Source organism: Peromyscus eremicus, chromosome 9 (genome assembly GCF_949786415.1).
Source record: "Peromyscus eremicus chromosome 9, PerEre_H2_v1, whole genome shotgun sequence".
NCBI lineage: Eukaryota > Metazoa > Chordata > Mammalia > Rodentia > Cricetidae > Peromyscus > Peromyscus eremicus.
The window spans coordinates 81,461,819-81,481,719 of NC_081425.1; the positions used below are offsets into that span (position 1 = coordinate 81,461,819).

Below are 19,901 nucleotides of genomic sequence, written 5' to 3' on the forward strand. Positions count from 1 at the left end.
TGGATCAAGAACAAAGAGGGAGAACAAGGAATAGGAGACCATGGTAAATGAAGACCACATGAGAATAGGAAGAAGCCAAGTGCTAGAGGGGCCCACAGAAATCCACAAAGGTGCCCCCACAATAGACTGCTGGCAATGGTTGAGAGACAGCCCGAACTGACCTACTCTGGTGATAGGATGGCCAAACACCCTAATTGTTGTGCTAGAAATCCCATCCAATGACTGAGGGAACCGGATGCAGAGATCCATGGCCAGGCCTCGGGTGGAGCTCTGGGAGTCCAATTAGTGAGAAAGAGGAGGGTTTATATGAGCGAGAATTGTTGAGACCAAGGTTGGATAAATCACAGAGAAAAATAGCCAAACGAATGGAAACACGTGAACTATGAACCAATGGCTGAGGGGTCACCAACTGGATCAGGCCCTCTGAATAGGTGAGACAGTTGATTGGCTTGATCTGTTTGGGAGGCATCCAGGCAGTGGGACCGGGTCCTGTGCTCAGTGCATGAGTTGGCTGTTTGAAACCTGGGGCTTATACAGGGGAGCGTCATTCTTTTTTTTAAATTTTTTTATTCAATTTACATACCAACCACAGATCCACCTCTCATCCCTCCTCCCTCTCCCTCCCACTTCCCCGTCTACTCCTCTATCCCTCCTCCAACAGGGTAAGTTTTCCCATGGGGGACAGCTAACCCTGGTACATTCTCTTCATTCTGAAAGTAGCTTTTGTAGTCAGGTGTGGTGTCACACTCCTGTAACCTTGTAACTCAACAGGCAGAGATGGATCTCTGCAAGTTCTAGGAGCCTTAGGCTACATTGTGAGTTCCCAGCCAGACAGGGTTACAAACCAAGATGGTGTCTTGGGTGTGAATAGCATGGCCCACTTCACGTATATCCACTTCATGATGGAAAAAGATCCATATTAAACACCTGACTTCACATATCTAGCTACTCAAAAAAAATGGAGAATACACAACATGTTCATGTCATGATCATTCATATCAGATTTTTCAGAAATACACCTATGTTTTCTAATGCATCTCAGGAAATGAGAACATTCGTTACAGGAGTATAGAAGAAATGAGGATCCCTCGAGACCCGGATACTGAAAGGCACCCCCACCGAGACAAGGAATTCCTTTAGAGAGAAAACTGGTGCTACATGTTGCCAGCACTTACCTGGAGTGGCTGAAACCCTGAGATATTCAGAGGGATTTGTCTGACAGACCCAAACAGCCTGCATCTTGGCCCAGCACTGTGTTCTCTTGAATATTGGCTGATATGCCCAGGGTAGTCCTGAATGGTGTGACAGTGGATTTCCCTTTCCAGCCCTATCAATGTCAACAGGAGTACATGACGAAGGTGCTAGAATGTCTCCAGAAGGGAGTGAATGGCATCCTAGAGAGCCCCACAGGCACTGGCAAGATGCTCTGCCTCCTCTGCACTACATTTGCCTGGTGGGAACATCTCCGTGATGCTGTTTCTTCCTGAAAGATTGCTGAGAGAGCTCAATGTGAACTCTTTGCCAGTCGGTCTTTGTCATCCTGGAATGCTGCTGCTGCCAGTGGAGACCCGATAGCTTGCTACACAGACATCCCAAAGATCATCTATGCTTCTAGAACACACTCACAGATAACTCAGGTCATCAGTGAGCTTCGGAATACTTCCTACTGGCCCAAGGTGTGTATGCTGGGCTCCCAGGAGCAGCTGTGTATTCACCCTGAAGTGAAGAAGCAGGAGAGTAACCACATGCAGATCCATTTATGCCGCAAAAAGGTAGCAAGTCCCTCCTGCCATTTCTACAACAATGTAGAAGAGAAAAGCCTGGAGCAGGAGTTGGCTACCCCCATCCTGGACATTGAAGACCTTGTCAAGAATGGAAGCAAACATAAGTGAGACCTCTCCCCATGAGGTCATGGCTGTTTTATCCTTCCTTGATAGGCTCTGATATGGGAAGCACAATACGTTTGCTTTTCTTTTTATGAAACTAATAATGTAAAAAGAATTTAAGCAGTTCTGAGGAATATCAAGTGAAAAATATGGAATCAGCTCTTGTTCCCTGTCTCTTAGTCCACTCCAGGATGACCATTGTGAACAGTGTCTGTGTGTACAAGCACAGTTTTGTTTGTGCTTATTCTCCAAATGCTCTCTGACTTAGTGCACCGTGGATGGCTTTCTTTGTGGGTATATGAAGCTTAACTCCCTTCCTTCTGAGGATAGCAAATCTATGGGGTTTTGTCTGTTTTATTTGAGACAGAGTCTCATTTAGTCCATGCTGACTTCCAAGATTTGCTACGTAACTGAGAATGACCCTGAACTGGTCCTCTTGCCTCTACCTCTCGTGTGTTGGAGTCATAGGTGTGCACTGCCAAGCCTGCTTATACATCTATGACTTTTGTAGCTTTGTAGATTGAAGTGGTGATAATAAAAACTTCAATAGCCCAAAAAAAAAAAAAGAGAAAGAAATGAGGAAACCTATAGCTGTCTGCCTTTCTTTTCCTGAAATACAGCACCAGTGACAGTGACAATGCAGGGGTAGTAACCTTCTAAGACATATTGAGATGTGGTCTTTTAATGTGCTGTTGCCTTGACTATTCATTTTGCATGGAATTCTTTTGAGATTCATTTACTTGTATTTATGTATATGGGTATTTTGCCTGCTTTCTGTGCACCACGAGCAATCAGATTGCACTGAAGCCAGAAAGGGCAGTGGATTCCGCATGGAACTGGAGTTACAGAAGACTGTTAGCTACTCTGTGGGTCCTCTGGGAGAGCTACACACTCTCTTAAAGGATGAATAATCTCTCCGGCCCCTGGCCCCTGCACTTGACTTTTGTCCTTCCGGCCTTCTAGTGTATTAGTTGGACAGGATTACACCCAACCAAAGAGAGACATTTCTGGAGAACTGTAGGGACAGGACCATGAGGTAGGCATGGGTGATTACTTGGGATGCCAGGCATTCAAGCAGAGTGCTCCCGGGGTCAGGATCATCGCTCAGAATCTCTTAAGTCAGAGTTGGAGGAGTTATGTCACCTCTCATTTGGATGACAATGCAGAGTAGGCCCATCAGATGAAATGCAGACTTTTAAGACCCGCCTGGGGATGGAGATGGGGAAAGATATACCTGTGATGCACCAGCTAAGCAGTGTTAAGTGGAAACTTCACATTTGTCTGGGTGGATGGAACCTGCATCAAAAGCCACATGCCTCTGGTGGAGAGTGTGTCTCTGCAAGGTTTGAAAGGGAGAGGGATGGTTGATGCTACCCTTTTACCACAGCAGAAGTCACAGTGTATTGAGGAAAGGTTTCTTTCAGATGAGGCTTTATTCTTCTGAAGTTCTCCTGGAATGGATCTGACCTGAGACTCACAGTAAGTCAGAGAGTTAATGTGTGAAGGAATTATCCTTGTAAGTTCCAGTCTCTTTCTCTCAAATCATAGCTTTTAAGATCTCTAAAGACAGAGAAGCAGGTGATTCACTTCAGTTCCTCCCTTTCATGGGTCACTTTCTCATTCTGCACTGACTCTAACACAGTACCTGTAGACACACTGGAACCAGCTGAGACTTCATTCATCCTACACTACCAATCACCAACTTGTGGCATGTGTCTTCCTGTCCATCTTTCATTATTGGTAAGGAGCCTATGTTTGGCCATGCCTTATTCCATGTGAATCCTCAGCATAGCTCTTGGCTCTTATGATAAATGCTACCAGATAGATGACATGGATTCTTCTCCTTGCATTTGTGCAGATAGATAACAGTTTACTATCAGCCTTTCTCAGACTAAACTGTGCAGAGTGTGTAATGTGGACTGGGGCACTTCTTCTATCTCAGATAAGCATGCCTAGTCTTGAAAAGATTCTGTCAGCTACTCTAGTGGACCATTCTTATGGGGGCTAAACTGACAGTTAAAGCTCATCTTGATTTCTGCCCTCTAGTAGTTGTAGCAGATGAATGGAGTTACAAGCCAGGAATATAACTCAGAGACAGAATACTTGCCTAGCAAATACATGTGCTAAGTTCAATCTTAGTATATTAGGGATGGTGGGGATGTAAAATGAACATTGTTACATCCTATGGAGTGTCATACAGCGAATTGGAGGTTTCCTAGAAGCTTCTAAAATCCTCCCACCTCCATTTCTTCCCTTTAGTTAACTGTGGCAAACATTCATTTTGAGGATGAATATTTCCAATGAAGGACAGATATACACAGAGATCATAAGCATAGATATGTAGCTTATTAAAATCTGTGGTTTGGGTGATGGACTGGAAAATGACTAAGCAGGTAAAGATAATGCAGACAAGCCTAGAGACATGCAATACCCCTGAGACCCACCTTATTGATGGAGAGAATAAAAATGTGACACAAATTGTTCTCTGAATGGTATGTAGTTGGGGGTGTCAGGTCTTGGCCCACTGAAGCTGAGGCAACTGGCTTCCCATTCCTCATTTATGCTATAATCTGTCCAACTGATGCACACACATAAATATATTACTATGTATTTCATTTGAGTGATTTGGGACTTTTTCTTATTTTACCTTGGCTACACAAATCATAGAAATAAAGAAGGCCAACAGCAAAATATCATGAGAGAACAGATTAAGAGAATGTGGTCATCTCAAATTTGTAGATTTGCTAAGACATTTGTTACTCTCCAAATGCCCCAACACATCTTCTATAGATGCTTGGCTAACCATGATTTATTGTCTCCTTATTTTCTCCAAGAGCCCAGCCATTGTGGCGAATGCAAGACAGTCTCTATGGCTTGCCGATACCAAACTGGAGTTGACTGACTCCTCAAATGGGGATGGCATGTTCTGAATGTTTCAAAATTGGTCCAGGTCCTTCTGTTGTCATCCACATTCCTCTTGGCTGTGAGCAGTCTATACACCACCCAGAGCCAAGGCATCCATAGAATTAGCACTCCTGAGTATGACCCTGGGATGAACATGGTGAGAGTAGAGAACTAATGGCTGTAACTTGTCCATTGAATCACAACCATGCTCTGGCACATGTGTTCAAACACATATATAAATGAAGAGATGAATAAATGTAATAAAAGTTTTTGAGAACAGAATTCCATACCAGGCAGCTCTCAGCCTTATTGTGTCAAGTGACACAGACATTTATGGTGAAATGATGAAGGAAAACCATGTTTCCCTTGAGATGTTTAAACTAATGTTTGATGAAAGGAGGTGAGGCTGCCAGAATGATGCTGGGGAGGGGACCACAAGGGCTTTGGAGGTTATACAAGTTTTGTTTCATACAGAAGAAGACTTGGATCTGTGCATGACAACAGATACACACATCTCTGATGTTCTCTAAATGGACAGAGACCCTCAGTGAGGAAACATTGAGAATGTTCAGTGCTGTGACAGTAGAGGGGAGACAATGTCCTTCCTCCTTCCTTCCCTGCTGTCTCTGTCACATTCCACTACCATTTAGCACTTACTGCATTCTATTTGTATTATTGTTAGCTGTTAACAATCTCTTTTTCTACCCATAATTTGTTCATTCAGCTGATAATTATCAAAGGTTATTAAGTGTCAGCAGGCACGAAGGGGTAACACTGAAGGGAACATCCAATAAAGATGAGCTACCAGGCATGGTGGTGTGGTGACATGCCACTGATCCCAGCATCAGAGAAGTAGTCACAGAATGATCAGGAGTCTGAGGCAAGCTTGGGCTACAAGAGGCCCTCTCAAAGACAATAGTATAGATAAAAATGAAGAACAGCCTGTCTTCACAGTGGAGAGAGAGCTGATGGAGCAGTATATAGAAACATGGCCTGACTTGGCCCTGTGTGCTCTCAGGTTCTGTCTCCCAGAACATGTAGCAGTTGGGGAGCTGAAGTCTCTTATTTGATAGACCAGCCTGGATTTCCTGCAGCAGGCAGAACCCTCCCTAGCCACCCAGCAGAGTCAAGGCCTTGGAGACAATTGCTGGGCCTCTGGACATGAGAGCCTTAGGTATAAGTCAGGGATGCTCTCCTAGCTTACATGCAGTCATAAGCATCTTGATACTTCCTAGAGGGGATTCATGTCATCCTGGCTGACTGGAGTCTTACTGATAAATTGAGCAGTGTGCAGAGAGGGCTTATTATACTATTGGCCTGGCCAAAGTGTCTAGGCCAAAGCCCACGAATCTGCATGTCACCAAACCAACTTTGGCTGTGGTTATCAACCTTTCTAATGCTGCAACAGTCTCAGGTACACATCACTCCAGGGAGAGAGAAGCTGCCTGCATGTATAAAGGAAGCTTAGAAATCAGGTTCAGTTCACAGTCCTTGAAACCAGAGAAATCAAATGACATGGGATGATAGCACTCTTTTCCCAGGCAACTGCTGTCATATTGTTGTTGGAAAGTTCCCAGGGTCACTCATTTCTCTCTCTCTCTCTCTCTCTCTCTCTCTCTCTCTCTCTCTCTCTCTCTCTCTCTCTCTCCTCTCTGTGTTTTGTGTGTGTGTGTGTGTGTGTGTGTGTGTGTGTGTGTGCCTGCTCTGAGCCCTCTTGCTTCTCTTCATAGGGATAACCTGAGACAGAATTTCTCATAAACATTATGAGCTTGTATTTCTTTCCAATCAGTAGAGAGGAGTACCAGGACCAAGACTGTTTGCTTGGAGACCTCTGTAGAAGTCCACCTGTAGTGTAAAAGGGCCAGCCAAATCCACCCTGGCCCTGAAACCAGAGCCTGTGAAAGAAACAGTGGGAGGAGGAAGGGGAGGGGGATCTGTGATTGGCATGTAAAATGAATAGAAAATTTCTTTTAAAAGCCCGCTCATGCATGAGAGATGGATTCTGACCCTACTGCCAGGGGACCCCCCAAGCAGATCAAGCTACACAACTGTTTCACCATGCAGAGGGCCTAGTCCAGTCCCATACAGGCTCCACAGCCATTGATCCAACTTTCATGAGTTCCTACTAGTTTGGTTTGGTTGTTTCTGCATGTTTCCCCATCATGATCCTGATGCACTTGCTCCTAGAATTCCTCTTCTCTCTCTTTGACTGGATTTCTGGAGCTCTGCCTGGTGTTTGGCTGTGGATCTCTGCATCTGCTTCCATCAGTCATTGGAGAGAAGCTCTGTAATAACAGTTAGGGTATTCACCAGTCTGATCACTGGGTAAGCCAGTTCAGTTCAGGCACCCTCTCCACTATTTCTAGTAGTCCAAGCTGGGGTCATCCTTGGTAATTCCTGGCAACTTCCCTAGCACTGGGTTTCTCTCTATCCCCATGGTATCTCCCTCTATAATGGTATCTCTTTCATTCCTTTCCCCCTCCATCCCTGTTCCAGATGGGACACCTTGTGCATCCTTGAGGCAGGAGGAAGGGCTTGGACTTGCCTCTACTGGATATGCCTCCCCATGGGAGGCCTTGCCTTCTTGTGGAGTGGGGGAGTGAAGGGTGGATTGGGTGGAGGAAGATAGAGTGGCAGGAGGAGGGAAGAGAGGGGATCTTTGATTGGTGTGTAAAATGAATGAAAAATTTTTCTTAATAAAAAAATAAAATAAAGAAAACTTCTTTAAAAAAAAAAGAAAAGAAAAAGAAACACATCCTGGTCCTGAAACCCAAGCCAGAGACACACAGAAGGAAGCTGGCATTTGGTCTCATGTAAAATAGCAAGAAATAGATGTTCCAGAGGAATGCACAGTGATTACTGGGCAGGAGATGGGGAGCTTCCTGGAGGAGTTTGACTTGACCTGGGCCTCCCAGGAGTAGGGTTCAGCAGCTCCTCTGGGGAGCAATGAGCCCATCCTTCTCTGAGTCCCAAAGGGCAGTCCCAGAGTTAGGGATTTCTGATGTTCAGTTTGGCAGAGAGTCAGGAGTTGACAGGCTGCTCTGCTGGAGGTCTTCTGCTTTCCCTCTGAGTGAGGAAGGAATCAGGGGAACTATTTTAGTATCATCACTGCTCTTCATCCCCACTCCATTCCTTTAGGATTTGTTGCACTAAAAACAGGGAGAGGAAACTGCCCTGGCAAAGCCTGAGGTTCTCATACTTCATATCACAACCACTAGCAGGGCAGGAATCCCTAAGCATTGCTGTCTGCCAGGGAGTCCTAAGGTTTCTGAGGTCCCAGCTGTGTGGGTAGCACACAGGTCTCCAGTGTAGCCTGAGAGCTTTTAGAGATAGTGTATTAGGACAGAGACTGCCCCCTTCCTGACTTCTCTGGGTGTCCTCAGCTGTAAGTGAGGAAGGGTAGGTGAATCTGATGACCAAGTTTTGTCCTGCACGAATTTTCCATCAATATGAAGGTCTGAAACATCCAGGAAGTGATTGAGCACCCCCACACTCCCTGAGTGCTTGTGGGTAGTACCAGATTTCTTCTGGCTCTGACAACAGAAGACTGAAGGCTCTGAAGCCAAGTTGCATCCTGTGCAACTGTGAATAAGCTCAAGGAAGTTATCTCTTGGATCCCCTTGTGCAGGGAGGCAAAGAAACCAGCTGACTTCTGAGACAGTCTACCTATAAAGGAATGGGAGAACTGACAATCACAGAGGGGAGAATCAAGTCAGGATTTTCAGTACCTGCTAGTGCAGAGTCTCATCTGGTAGTCCCTTCCTCTGTATCCTTCTGTGTGTCAGGTTTGACTGAGATGAAGTAGTGTGGAGGGCAGGCACTGTCCCTTGGCTTCCAGAATTGGATATTCTTGAGATAGCTGACCTTGGCTGGCATGGACTGTCAGTGTGATACAACATCTAAAAGGACACAGTTCACCTCATGTCACTCATTTCGTCTGGGTCCACCAAGTATACTTCTGAAGCCACAGTCAAGTGTTCTGCAGATTGTGCAATCCAGGCTGAACATGTTACCAGCTCTTCACTACTAGGACTGCCAATACATTTAAAGGGTGAAGAGGGCCTCTGGTAAAGCTCTTAGGGCAAAGTACCCTTTGACTGACATTCTTAAGCTCCAGAATAGTTTACACAACACTGGCTGCATCTCCTTTCCTAAGCCGTATGCATTGTCACAGGTGGCTCCAGATGAAGGAATTGGCATTCTATGTAGCTTTAGGTGAAGTACAATAGCAGTGACACACAACACACTCTCCCCATGACTGTGGCATGTTTGATTTTGTCACTGAGAATGTCTTTATATCACCTGATTAGCCTCTCACTAGCCAGTCATCTTTCTTCAAACTCAAGTGCATGAATAACATCTTTCCTCATGGGAGTGTTTGTTCTTGGTGCCTGAGGGCTCACCTGGGGAGCCCCAGTACTTATCACCATTCTGACCTGTCAATAGTTGATCACACCTTTGCTAACATCATGATGACAGTAGTGTATTCTGCTGAAGCTTTTGGGGAAATTTTCATCATTACCTATGGGACTTATTATTGTTCTGACAGGAAACACAGAATGCCCCCACCACCCCCACACATTGTAACAGCCCTGTGGATAGTACTCACTGTGAATATTCACTACAGGAGACTGGTCTTTCCATCATCCTAACCTAATTTCCTAGCAATCTTTATTTCTCATCTTACTGATTAGAGCTCTTAAAGAAGGAAAATGGCATTTCCTGGGCTATTTCTGGAAAATGTGTCTTCAACTCCCTACAGATAAGTAGAGAAAAGGTTCTAATGAGGCAGAGAGAGATCTCTGGGTTTGTAAGGAGGAGGTGCTGAAGGGCATCCCCTGTGTCTCTGGGAAGGCTCCTAAAAGGGTAACTACTGGTTAATTGGGGAATAACTAGTTAGCAGGTAGATGAGTGCTGTTGGCAGTGACCCTAACAGTACCTTCCCTGAACATTCTACTGTACCCTGGAGAGCCCTGAGCATCCTCTTTGATGTTACCACTGTTGAGGAAATACCAACTGCCATTTAGGGCATTTTTACTGTGCCTCTGGGATTCACAAAGACAAGTTGGTGAGACTGAGAAAGCTACTTGGGAGAGAGAATGGACAGCCCAGAGAAGAGAGAGAGGCAGAAGGAAGCTGGCCATCTGTCTCAGGGTAAAACATCAAGAAATAAATGTTCCAGGGGAAGGTTCAGTGAGTTTTGTGCAGGGGATGGGGAGCTTCCTGGAGGAGGTAGGCCTTGAGCTGGGCCTTCCAGGAATCGGGCTCAGCAGCTGGGAGACTTTGGGAAACAATGGGTCTATCCTGCTTCTCTAGGTTCATAAATAGCAGACACAGAGAAGGACTTCTGAGGGTTAGTTTGGCAGATCCAGGAATTATCAATCTGCAGCTACTGGGCTGAGAGTGCTCTAATTTTATTATTGCTGGGAGTAGAGTCCGGGAAGCAAGAGGCACAGGATGACAGATAAAAGACCCATATCAGGATAGGGTGTTGCTGAACTTCACCCTCCATTAATTACTTTACTTTCCATGGATATTGATGCTAATAATAAGTAGATTAACTCCCTTGGATATTCACCAAGGTCTTGACTGTCCTGTAGTCGGGACAAATCTCTCCTACTCACATCCCCCAAGTAAACACACAGAAGCTTATATTAACTAAAACTGCTTGGTCATTGGCTCAGGCCTACCACTGACTACCTCTTACATTTAAACTCAGCTCATTTCTGTTAATCTATTTGTTGTCACGTGTTCCGTGGCTTTACCTGTGTGCCATTACATGCTGCTCCCTGGATGGCAGGATGGCATCTACTGACTCAGTCTTTGTCTTCCCAGAATTCTCCTCTCTGCTTATCCCACCTATACTTCCTGTCTGGCTACTGGCCAATTAGCATTTTATTTATCAACCAATCAGAGCAACACATTTAGAGCATAGAGAGCGATATCCACAGCACCAGCTTGAGGATATCTGATCTGTTCTTTCAGGGCTTCATGGGTTTCAAGCATTCCTTCTTCCTCCGGCCTCTACTTGGGACTTAGTGTAAATATTACAGCTTTGATGGGAATGGCTTCCCCAACAGAAGTGTCATAACTCTGCCCTCTCAGGCAAGGCTTCCTCTGTTGAAATGTCACAGTTCTGCTCTGGTAGGGGAAGGTTTCCCAATGCAAGTGTTACAACTCTACTCTGGAAGTTATTCTGGCAATCAGAAGACAAGAAATACCACAAAGTCACACCATACAACACACCCTACACAAGGTATTTATTGGGAGGGAAAAACCCAAGAGGGTGGCTGCCTCTGCCTGGGTGAGAAGTACCAGGGAACTGAGCAGAAGTCAGTCTATGTGTGGGCTCTTGGGCATGGGGAGCTATCCAGTTTGGCATGGGATTTGTGGAACTTTTGTAGCCTGTTCTTTGGGAAAGCTCAGGGATTGGTGGGATTCTGTGCTCAGAGATAGGTAGGATTTTGTAGCCTGATCTTGAGGTATGCTCAGAGATCGGTGATATTTTTTTTCCTGACCCTGGTCATAGACTTGAGATCAAGTCTTCTGTCTTTGGCCCTGGTCTCAGAGTCAAATCATGGTCAAGGAGTTCTTTCCTTGGCTCTTTTACCCTACACTTAGCATTACCTCTCTGTGGGGCATTTACCCACCAACCCCACAGCTCCCCAGAGTTTTCTTGAGTGTGAGCAGCAGGAAATATTAGATAGAAGGATTTATTGCGGAGACTCTTGTGGAGATAAACAGATAGAAAATAAAGGATAGCCTCAAGAGGGCCTGGAAACTTTTCCAATGGGCTCAGACTGTCTCTGCCTCAGGGTATTTATAGAGACACCAAGGGGTGGAGCAAAAGACCTCCCCCCCCCCCCCCAGCACAGCCAAGTGCAGACCATCTCAGACACCTGCACTCAGGCCTGTGGTCCTAATCATCCTCTCTATGCGGTCCTGCTGGGTAAAGCCACGAGGAACCTGAAAACAGGTTCCCACGTCTCCCCTTCTTAATATATAAAAAATAACTCATTAATGGCTTACAACAATCTCCATAGCTGTTACACCTCCCAGTATGGGAGTAGAGGATGATATAGATGGCATTTCTCTTTTGAATTAGTTCCAAGGTGACTACAGCAGTCTTTAGCTGCATCAAGCCCTTTCCAAACCAAAAACTTAACGCAATTGCAAACTTAATCCCTTAGCTTCATCATTACCATTAACAAGTTAACATAAATATTGCTATACATAGTCACAATTCTCTCAATCTTACAACTCAAAGCAAACTCTTAACAGAACCATTTGAATTAGCATACATGGTGCTATATATAGTCAGCAATTTTCTCAGTCTTACAATTTTAACTCTTAATCATTTGAATTTTCTTGCTAACAGAACATAGGAAAAACTTTGATGTATTCACATCAAACTTAAATATTTCCTTAACTCCACAAAACCAGGGTGCATTAATACCAATAGGTTAAACATAATTTCTGCAAACATAATTCAACCTTAATTCACTCATAACTCCTCCTTTTCTTTACAATTTTTTAAACAAAATCTCAAACCTAGTTAGAAAAAACCCAAACTTATACAATACCTACAAACACATATTGAAAAGCAATATTCTCAATCTAACCAATAATACTTTGAAAACTTTTAGCAAAACATCCAAAAGCAGTTTCTTAATAAAACTCTTTACACTTTAAAAGTAGTCTCTTAGTATACCCCATTTGCATTTCTTACTAACAAAACATGGCATTAATCCACTCAAACAATTTTTGAAATTAGACTAAGGAATATTAAGCCTAGTTAGAAAACCCAAACTTTTCCATTTAAACAATTCCATTTGTAACACAAAACCAGTTCTGTACGTAATTCCATTTTTACATAAACAGTTCCACAAAACAATTGCATTTTTAACACAGAATACATGAATCACCAGCATATATGCATACACAAAACTGCATCTTGAGTCAAGGTAGAAACAATAAATTTCTTCATTTAAACAGTTCCATTTTTAACCCAATTCCAGAAAACAGTTCCTACGTCATTACTATAAGTAAACTCAAAATTGTCCCATTGCAATGAAATCTCTATTGTTCATTTCATTTCTTAAGTCCCAAAATTCAAATGATAAATTCTGGTACTAGCCTTCCAAATATGAAGAAATCCATAACCAAAATCTTTTTGTAGTTTTATCTCATTTTAAGTTCAAAAAGTGCAAACAAGAAATAAATTCTGGTATTAGGCTTTCACTTCCAAATATGAAGAGATGTTTTACAACCAAAACATTTTGCAGTTAATCATTTTAGTTCAAACAAACATCTCTGCAACTTTTGTTCTCACAGACAAAGACCTTTTTAGGTACAGTAGTTTTCCAAACCACACTGTTTTTGATGTTAGCTCAGGTTTTTCTGTGTTGTGTTGATTTTCCACAGATCTCAACTGCGGATGCCTTGTGCTGGTTCTGGCATCTGCCATTCTTAGATTCTTAGAGGCTTCTGGAGCTTTTGAAACCATTTAGACTACCTACTTTGCAGTCTACTAGGACACTATCTTCTGTGTCTCAGATTATTTTACCATATACATTAAGCATAGATTCACACTCAATATTTACACTTTCACAAACTCACATATAACATGTGCTTAAGCATAAACTCACACTCAACATTTACACATTTTTACAAACTCACACATAACATATTAACATCTACTTATTTATACTCTTTAAGGAAACTATAGAACTACTTTAGCAAATATATTTCTTATTACTTCTTATATACTTATATTCATTCCATCTTATTTCTTATTTAAACTTACATTTACAACTAATATCTATACTTCTTACAAGCTTATTACTACATGTCTTAAGACTACCTTAGATACTTCTTGCAAGCTTATATTCTTTTTGTTTTTTTAACCTACTGTAGCTGGAGTTTTCCTGCCTGGCCCACCTCAGGACAAATCTCTCTCACCTGCCAGTCCCACAGCCACTCAGACCCGACCAAATAAACACAGAGACTTATATTGGTTACAAACTGTATGGCCGTGGCAGGCTTCTTGCTAACTGTTCTTACAGCTTATATTAATCCATTTCTATAAATCTATACCTTGCCACATGGCTCGTGGCTTACCGGCATCTTCACATGATGCTGCTTGTCCTGGTGGCGGCTGGCAGTGTCTCTCTGACTCAGCCTTCCACTTCCCAGTTTATTCTCCTCCTTGTCCCGCCTACACTTCCTGCCTAGCCAACGGCCAATCAGTGTTTTATTGACCAATCAGCAACACATTTGCCATACGGAACATCCCACAGCAACCTACTTTTTTTTTTTTTTTTTTTTTTTTTTTGGTTTTTTGAGACAGGGTTTCTCTGTGTAGCTTTGCACCTTTCCTGGAACTCACTTGGTAGCCCAAGCTGGCCTCGAACTCACAGAGATCTGCCTGGCTCTGCCTCCCAAGTGCTGGGATTAAAGGCGTGAGCCACCACCGCCTGGCAGCAAGCTTATATTCTTAAAAGAACTCTATGGATCTATTTTATAAACTTATATAGGGCTACCATTAGCATATATCTAATTTAGCAAACACACAAAGATTTCTTAACACAGAGATCTAACAAGAGAATAATTTCTACAGATTCACATATCTTATTTTCATCTTTTTCTACTTCTTACTCTTAATTATCATCACTATCTCTATTAGATTCTCTTAACTATACATACATCATTTCTAAAGTTTAGAAGTTTATAGTCAGCTTTGCTATAAAACACGGGGATTTAGTGAGTGTTGTCATTATAGAGTTGTGATACGCTATTCCAGAACTGGCAGAGATGCACTGTCAGCGGTAAATGGTTTTTAACTTGAGGCTGTCCCTTCACCCAGATTCATAATAGCTCCCCTAAGTACTTCAATTCAGATAAACGTTTCTATTACAACAGTACTTTTGGTTCATTCTATCGAAAAAACTTCACTTCATGCTGAACGTGAAATTACCGTATTTAGCTGCTGTAAAGCTCTTCGCCAAATACTGCACAGCTATTAGGTGATATAAAGTATTTTTCTAAAGGAGCTAGTAAAGCCAAAAGCAGCACAGCTCCAAACTCTATTTCCTCACTGTTTGCATTAACCAGTGACAAAACCTCAGAAACACTAATCAAGCTACTTTCATTCTGGTTCCCTTATAAGAACGTCATTGGAGCTGACCTACCTTAGTTCCACGCTCCTTATACTCCAGTAACCACCGAGCTTCATTCTCCTGTGAAAAAAACACAAACATGTCCTCGACCCCATATTAAAACAGGATCAGGACTCTTCCATAATCCTGAGCAGAGATCTTTCCGTTTCACTTGAGCAAAAGTCGCTTGGGTGCCACTATGCCAAAAATCTATCTGCGGCAGACTGTTCATAGACATCCATATTCAAAAAGTTCAGAACAAAAAGAGCATGATTTAATGCATTATGTAGAGATTGAGGGTAAATTTCTTCCTTTTTTATTTTTATTTTTTGAAGTTGTATTTTAAGACTGCTATGAGCCCTTTCTACAATACCTTGTCCCTGAGGATTATAAGGAATACCTGTTTTATGTACGATTTCCCATAGGGTACAAAATTGTTGAAATGCCTTACTACTATATCCAGAACCATTATCAGTTTTAACAATTTTTGTTATACCTATATACGGAAAAACACTTCAAGCAGTGCATAATTACATGTTTTGCAGCTTCCCCAGGTTGTGCACTAGTCATTAATCCTGAATAAGTGTCAATGGTCACATGTACATATTTTAGTTTGCCAAATTCCGCAATATGAGTAACATCCATTTGCCATAGATGATTGGGAAGAAGACCTTGAGGGTTTACCCCTAAGTGAAGGACAGGAAAATATTTTGGACATATTCCACATCGTTTAACTATTTGACAAGCTGCTTCTTTGGCAAGATTGAATTACTTTCTCTTAAGCTTTTGTGTTCTTCTGAGACTCAAGGCCAGCTTCCTTCCATCTCTCTCTGGTCTCCGGATGTTCTCCATTCTCTCTTCCAAGGAGACTCCTCAGTCTTGCCAGCAGCATGTCTATGCTCTACCTTGTAGGCACTGAAGGATGCCCTGAGGCAGTTGATGTCGCTACAACACTGGTGACATCACAGGGGATGCCAAGAGCTCTCCAGGATACAATAGAATGTCCAGAGAAGGGACTGCTGATGTCATGGGGAACAGCCTTTGCCACCCTGCTAATTGGTTCTCCCTTAACTGACCAGAAGCCCAGGTTCACTTTCTAGGAGCCTCTCTTGGAACATAGAAGAAGCCATTCAGCATCTCCTCCTTCTGAACCCTAGTTCTCTTCGCTTCATTGGAAGCCCCATAGTACATCCCATGCTGGGAACTTAGCCATACTATCAAAACACTGCCCAGAAATGTCCCATTCCTTCTTTTATATCCCTCTGTTCATCAATATGAGCAATTAAATACTATAGAAACAGAGATGATACCACAACTTCTTTCTTTCAGAGTTCTAATTAGGATGGAGTTCAGACACTTACATTCCTGATGAGTACCTTGGTATACTCCCCAAGGCCCAGATTGGTTATAGGACTGGGTGTAGACAAGCAATGTGTTGCTGTCAGTAAGAGGTCCTTCCCAGGACCTCTGACCTTAAGAGACTTTAGAGGAACCACCTCTCTTCTTTATCAAGACTGCTAGTGATAGTGTACAGCCTTCACTCAGAGCCACAGGCTACAGAGCCCTTCAAAAGGGACTCACATTACTAGGAAACTACGTTTCTATTTTCTTTGTGTTTAAGGCAGTCAAATTCAAATAGACAGTGCTTAGCCAGGGACTAACCATGTCATCCTGGTGCTTTTCCAGGAATTCATTAAAGCTGGTTTTCTTGGTTCTACAGCTTCTGGTTTCAAAGTAAAATAACAACAAACACTGAATATCTCTCAGACAGAACAAATAAATAATAGGAATGTATTTACATGAGCACATCAGTGGCAAATCAAGCCTGAGGATTGGGAAACCAGAACTGTGTCCTGACCTCTGTGGGCCTAGACAGAGGGAGGATTGGGTGCATGTTAGCATCCTCTGCAGAGACAGAGTAAGGGGGAATGGACACTGACAAGGCTGAACAACCATCCTGAGCCCCTGCAGGTTAGGTTACAAGCAGACTCCCAGTCAACCTTCCAAGGAGCTCCTGCTGAGGCCATGGTCTTTGTCTGACACTGTAACCATTTAAGGTCATGCAGGCATCTGTCCAGGGGATACATAGTTCTTCCATTCAGCAGCTGACAGGACAAGGAGCCATGATCAGGAAGGATGACCTCCTGCCATAAGCTATGTGACAAGAATAATGTAGAATACATTTCTGCGAAAGATCAAGGGTCTCCTGGCTGGTTTTGGATCCCTGTTGGCCTTGAAGAGCCCAGTTCTGAAATTCTTTGGTTCCCAGGATGATGCCCTTAGACATGCCTGGAACCAACCTGAACTGAGGTCAGAGAGCTGGATTCACAGAGTGGAGGGAACATTACTGAGTCAGGATTGCAGACTTAGGGATCTGAGGACTAGATCTAACATAGTGATAGAACTCAGTACATCATTATCCTTCCCATGTATACTAGGGGTGTGGCCAAGGACCACTGTCTCTGTAAAGACAGTGCCTGCCTCAGCCCAGCAGATTACTTGAGGCCAATTCAGTTCAGTCAGTCCTCTACCACAGGAGTCAAAAGTAGGGGACAAACTCAGCCTTTCAGAAACCTCTTATGCAGCAAGAACCCTGCAGGAGATTAGGAGATGGTCCATCTGCCCGGTGCCTTCCTTAGTTTAGTACCCAGAAGAAGATAACAATGGGGTTGGGGATGGAAGCTTGGGGCCAGGGGAACCAGTGCCCTTATCAGTACACTCTGAAGGCTTCCACCGGTTTCCAGTACAGATGGGTGCAGATTTCCTATCACGGTTTCAGTCCAATCTTTCTTCTTTTGTCTTCTTTTTTTCTTTTTTAAATTTTTCTGAGACACAGTTTCTCTTTGTAACCCTAGCAGCCCTGGTGCTCACTGTGTAGAACAAGTTAGCCTTTAATTCAGAGATTTGTGTGCCTCTGCCTAGAGGGTGCTTTTACTAAAGGTGTGGGCCACCACCACCAGGTTTCAATTGAAGTCTTAAAAGCTCTAAGAATGGGCTCTGTGCTAAGACTCTGCCTCTACAGGAAGCAAGCAAGAGACAAACCCAGTCAACCTGATCTAGATCATTCCTCATTGAGAGTCCTTTTCCTAGGTGACTCTAGGTCGGGTCAGGCTAATAATAAAAACTAACAAGCACACTGTCCCAGCACCACTGCCAGGATTGAGCAGATTTGTGCCTCACATCTATGGTCTGTTGTCTGGGATGTTGGCTGGATGCTCATTAACATGAAAGGACTTACAAAGGAATTTTCTGAATGTCTTTTGCCCATAAGGAAATTCATGATATTTGTTGCAGATTCCAGCTCTCTGACCTGGTTCAGACTGAGTAGGAGTAGACCACTTCAAACTACTCCACACAGTAGACATCAGCCCTGTATAATCATACACTGACCACACAGAATTTAGTCCCATTGTCTGCCCTTTTGATCATCTCACTCCCCAATGGCACTTGATCCTAGCCTGTAAATGCCTGTTCCTCAGGCACTGTTGACCTGCAGGTGTAGCCTCCAATAGCACCCTGAGTGTGCCTCAGATCAAAGAACCCATCAGCACTTCCAAAGCCATCAGGGAGCTCTTCCTTGGCTGGTTTCTTAAGAACAAGTGGTCCTTGTGCTCATGAATGTCTGTGATTTGTGAATAAAGCAGTGTCTGGTGATGAGAGGACAGGTTTGTTGTGTTGATCAGTGTTTGGGTTTTTAGAAAGTCGCTCAAGGCAAAACTGGATACAGTCAAAATGGAATCTGTAGTCTATGTTTTGTTTGTTTTTTTCTTTTATGGCTGCTATTAAATGAAAGAGAAAATATTAAATGAGCTAGCAGTACTGAGCACTAGGTCAGTAAACATGTGATCCCTTTGGTGGCATTACTTCATGCCTGAACAGTTTTGATTTATTTTTGTCCTGGTTGATTTGTAGCCATTCTCTGTAAGCCCCTAGGGATGCAATCAGGTTTTCAAGAGACCATAGACTAGAAGAACTAGTGATACATCATATTTTTAGGGGTAAATATCATTTTGCCTATTGTCTAAGTTTTGCAGAAGAATAGCATCTAATGAGAAATAGCTGCTCCTGGTTGTAGACGAGGTACTGTGGATATCCATGGTGATTGGAGGTCTGCTAGCCTCCTCCAGGCTCATGAGATCTGTTCCAAGGCATGGTGTTGATGGGATACTGTCTCCTGTAAAGACAGAAGAGGAGAGTGGTGGTCAGAGCATCAGAGGTATTGCTGGGGAAAGACAGAGGCAGGTGAAATGCATGAGAAGTTGGTTCCCTGGGGAGCAGAAATTCAAGAACTGAGAGGAAGGACTCCCTCTATTAGGAAATTTTCTTAAATCTTGTCTTGGCCAGAATGGGCACCTTTGGTCTCCTGAAACTAGTTAGCTTCAGTGACAGGCCTGTGTGGTCTTTTCTTACAGCCCTCCCAAAAGTGAGTTCTAATAAAGTACTCATGGTTTGTGAGTCGCACTCAGATTTTATAGCAGTTCACGGCACAGTCTTGGTCCCTTCCTCGCATGCTGATCCTTTCTCCTTCTTTCAGCACTCCAATTATCACAGCACACCTAGACAAGGATGAAATTGTGGATTACACATGCCCAGTGAAAGGCAGAATGGAGAAAACCCTCCTGGGAGAGGTAAGGAATCCCTCTTGATAACAAGAAAATGGTGTCACACTTCCTGTCAGCAATGTGTGGAAGCAGCACAGCAGCTGTGGATGTGGCCTGCAGCAGAGACCATGTGCCTTGGTGGAGAGTGTGTCTGCGCAGGCCTGGGATGGCGGAGTGGACATGAGGATGGAGGCTAATGCTTTGCTCTTTTACCATGGCAGATCTCAGAGTACATTGAAGAAGTGTATAGAGAAGCAGTGTAAAGATTCTGGGTGGTCTTTGTTGTTGGTCACCCCATTAACTGTCATGTCCTTCTGAGTTGACCCTAATGCAGAGGAGACACGGCCATCATT

The 19,901-nt window shown here is 43.5% G+C and overlaps 2 long non-coding RNA genes across 2 annotated transcripts in view; one reads left to right on the forward strand and one right to left on the reverse strand.

Moving 5' to 3' along the window:
• LOC131919571 (uncharacterized) overlaps positions 1–10,647 on the reverse strand; it is a 13,226-nt gene extending 2,579 nt beyond the window's left edge. The window contains exons 1-2 of the long non-coding RNA XR_009381293.1: positions 10,556–10,647; positions 6,848–7,075 (exon numbers count right to left, since the gene is read on the reverse strand). This is a non-coding gene — a long non-coding RNA (uncharacterized LOC131919571). The remainder of the gene's footprint in view (positions 1–6,847; positions 7,076–10,555) is intronic.
• On the forward strand, positions 9,777–19,528 carry LOC131919572 (uncharacterized). Its single transcript, XR_009381294.1, has 3 exons — positions 9,777–9,944; positions 18,974–19,163; positions 19,482–19,528. It is a non-coding gene; the product is annotated as an uncharacterized LOC131919572 (long non-coding RNA).
• Positions 19,529–19,901: the final 373 nt, after the last annotated feature.